At 35.3% G+C, this 3,153-nt stretch overlaps 1 protein-coding gene across 1 annotated transcript in view; it reads right to left on the reverse strand.

The window, feature by feature from the left end:
* The window catches only part of LOC108689927 (protein Fe65 homolog), a 161,859-nt gene that overhangs the window by 53,498 nt on the left and 105,208 nt on the right, over positions 1-3,153 (reverse strand). The gene's annotated exons all lie outside the window — the stretch shown is intronic.

A 3,153-nucleotide genomic window follows, 5' to 3' on the forward strand; every position in this document is an offset into this window, starting at 1 on the left:
ATATACCATGCCACCTTCCTCACACCTTTTAGCCTATCGTGACTCAACCGCCGATCCTTTCTCGACTCCTTGCACTCCCAGTATAGCCAGCTTATCGCCTAATATCCAGCCGGAGGTGAAAATGTCGAGACGTTTCGTGCCCGTCGGATTCGAGTTCACGTTTCTATACCTTCTGGCCCCGTTCCACCCCTTTTGCTTCAAGAAGGTGACAAAGTAGCTGTCCAAAGTAGAATTGTATAGTGTGGTTCCGCAAAGTTTTTCCTTTTCCTAGAAACTATTGACGCCAGGATGCTTATCAGCGAAAGCGGTTTAACCTCACCTCGCTACGTAATGAGTACTTCGCGAGGGTTCAACACAACCGCGTGGTTACTGATGGGGTAGTTTGCTAATGTGTTTCAGAGATTGCAGTACATTGCGTGCAGAAAGTTGATGATTTCACGAGAGTATGCAAAATATATAGGAATAGACAAAAGTTTGATCTAACACACGGAAAAGACAATTTTGCAAAAGCACCTAAAAATTTAGTTACAATAGATACAGAAAATTACTTTGTTGAATCATCAAAAATCATAATTATATAGGATTCAAACTGGTTACTAAAATGTTAAATCATTTCGCAGCATTATTTATCTTGAGATTTTTTACGTTTTTATAATTATTTTGATAATCAAAATTATTTTCAGGTCTATTTAATTTTTAGATACTTCAGGAAAATTCTTTCCATATGTATAGTAACGATATTCATAAAAGAAAAATATAAAAATCTATCATAAAAAAATATCGAATTACTCGGAGAATAAAAAAACATTATCTTTATATTCCAAAAAAATTATCGCACGACTGAATGTATCTTAAATAAAAACGCAATTTATTTATTGCAGACTCGTTAAATGAAAGCAAAGTTACCGAAATTTCGAATTTTGCAGCTGCAGTGCAATCGTGGCAGCATTCCGAAGACACATGGAGCTCTACTCTCGATGTGTCAAGCGCTTAACGATGTAATGTTGCGTACGTTAAGAGCACATCACGTAAATCAAGTTAACGTGGTACCGCGATGAAAGCCTTCGCTGTCGGCTCGTCGGTGAAATTCGCTTTTCGTCCTTCCCTTGCCGCGATGCCCGTAAAATTCGATCAGGAACGCCGTATTCTCGTTGGCTGATAGCGTCATTACCTTACTTCGCCATTTTGTCGACAACACAGCGAACAAGGGAACTGCATAGTGTAGGAAACGAATTGCGCGTTTCCCCTAGGAATTTTGTGGGATGAACTTTCTCACGTGTATCATGTTCAATGGTGGACAGAAATATCTAATAATACTTTTGTTTCACTAGTATATGTACCGCTGCGCATTCACCGTGAAATAAATTCTATTCTAGCTTCTTGAGCTTCGTTTTAAACCAAAATCTCTCTTTTTTCAAATGTTTCTAAATCGCGCGGCAGATTTTTGGTTCTTTTTTAACGGACATTGTCGCGCATTACGCTAAAAGCGTAAGGGAATAAACTTGGAGAAAAATATGAAAAAAATGGAGATTGACGATCCAAAAGAAAGGAACTATTGAGAAGAAATAGTACAACGTGGAGGCAACCAGACGTTGGGCGTTTCCTTAATTGCATTTTTATGCTCGCCCGGATTTCCGGATCGGCGAAAGGGTCTAAGGGTCCAGAAGAAAGGAGTTTTTATTATACTAAAGGCAGAACTCTCTTACAATCTTGCGGCTAACCATTAATGCGTCCTGACTCTTTCACAAAACGAACGAAATCGGTGTAACGTGATCTTTGCTTAGTCGAATAATTTCGAGCATGGAATATCTGTCTATATTGGTCGATAAAAGAAGAAATAGAAGATATTAATAAAATATTAATAAAAATAATGAGAATTTTATTGGACCGTATATTTGAAAATTCAACGATAAGAAATAGAAGTAATGGCCGTAACTACAGTCAAAGCTAAATCTTTAATGCTTAAGTAATTTAATCTGAATTACTTATATATACTATATATACACTTATTGCACATATACTATATTTATTGTATAATCTTTCGAACTGCGTGTTAAATTGATTTTCCGGACTTATAAATTAAATTACTGTATTAATATCGATAATTAAATTGATGAGCAATTTTTAATAATTTGATGCTCAATTTGGCATCTTATTAAAAAGATGTTAATACATGTATACTGAAAAACTGTAAATAAATTTAATATTAATAAAATTTAATAAAATATTAATAAAGATAAAACCTGAACCTGATAAATTATTCATCAAGAAACTAATCAAATTAGAATGTATTTTTCGTTTCGTTATTTCATAATTCAGAATATAATTACTAAAACATAAAATTTCAATCAGATATCTTTCAAAGTGAAACATCTTGAACGAAAGAGCGAAGAGATACTTAAAACTAATTATGAAAAAAGTCTGGCTGGAGAGATGAATCTAATTTCAATCTTAACTGAAAGTAGATTGGAATTGGAAGACGATCGTCTTGACCTTTCGGAAAATCTTGTTTCCACAATTAATGAAGACGAAAGAGTTCAACAATATTTCTTAGATATTATGAAATATCAGAAATAAACAGATTTGTGTAAAAATAACAAAAATTAATTATGCTCGGACATCTCGGAAGTCTCAAACAAAAGAAATCGGATCATTGTATACGTTACATAAAGTATAATGATAATCGGACGTGGTTCTGTACTTCGTAATTTCATCATTTTTTTCACAATAATTAGCGGCCTATAAGAATTTCCTTTTTCCGGGGGTGTATTACGTATGAAGCGCATGATGTTGTTTACTAAATAATAAAGAAGGATAAAATGATGCAGCATACGTTGCATGCGTAATTTGGAACGCATCCCGGATTACAACTCTTTTCCATCACGTCTCCGATTTTATGAGCGGAATCGCGTTTCTGTGTTATCCTAAATATCCCCGGAAACTCGATAACATAGTTGAACAATGGAACAGAGTCCCGATGGAAATACGAGAAAGAAGAGAGAAGTGAATTCCGGTTGAACGAGGGCTGCACCGAATTCATGTAACAGTGGCGAATAAGTTCGAACTGTCTTGTAACATCGACCGTTCGTTCTATTACTCTCTCTCTCTCTCTCTCTCTCTCTCTCTCTCTCTCTCTCTCTCTCTCTCTCTCTC

This window comes from Atta colombica, unplaced genomic scaffold, assembly GCF_001594045.1.
Source record: "Atta colombica isolate Treedump-2 unplaced genomic scaffold, Acol1.0 scaffold281, whole genome shotgun sequence".
Classification (NCBI taxonomy): domain Eukaryota; kingdom Metazoa; phylum Arthropoda; class Insecta; order Hymenoptera; family Formicidae; genus Atta; species Atta colombica.